The sequence below is a fragment of the Grammomys surdaster genome, unplaced genomic scaffold (genome assembly GCF_004785775.1).
Source record: "Grammomys surdaster isolate TR1022 unplaced genomic scaffold, NIH_TR_1.0 62, whole genome shotgun sequence".
In the NCBI taxonomy this organism is placed as follows: Eukaryota; Metazoa; Chordata; class Mammalia; order Rodentia; family Muridae; genus Grammomys; species Grammomys surdaster.
This window is the reverse complement of record NW_021604564.1, coordinates 9634965-9635645: the sequence shown is the minus strand read 5'-3', so window position 1 is coordinate 9635645 and position 681 is coordinate 9634965.

Here is a 681-nt window from a genome sequence, read left to right as displayed (position 1 = left end):
GAGAGAGAGAGAGAGAGAGAGAGAGAGAGAGAGAGAGAGAGAGAGAGCACACAGGTTAGCCTCAGGAATCATTTCTAAGGAGCTGTTCACACTGTCTTTTGAGATAGGATGTCTGTATAGGACCTGGAACTCACTAAAATGTCAAGACTGTCTGACAGTCCAGCTCCTGGGATCTGCCTGACCCTACTTCCTCAGGACAGGGATAATAAGGATTTCCTATCATATCTTATTTCTGACAGGAGTTCTGGGACCATACTTAACATCCTTTCATTGAAAGTACTTTGCCAACATAGCTAAAAGCTCAACAACTTTAAAGTGATCTTCATCTGTTTAGGTCCAGCCTTGCATAGATCGGTTACATAATACATACCCTTACAAGTGGAGTTTTTTAAAATAAAAGTCCCTATATGGTTTCCATTATTTAGTCTACCTGTATTTTAAATATAAGTAAGAAAATAGATTGATTTGATGCTAAAATGCCCTTGATTACTTACACTGTGTCTGACTAAAGGATATTTGATAAAGTTGAATTTAAGTCAAACGTCTTAGGTAACATTCTTTTACAAGAAAAAAATATAAACTATTACAATAATTACTTTGCACTCATGTAGGATTCATTCCAAGGCCTCTAGCACATTCCTCAAACCTTATTATATCAGCTCCAATAAAAAGTATGTTTCT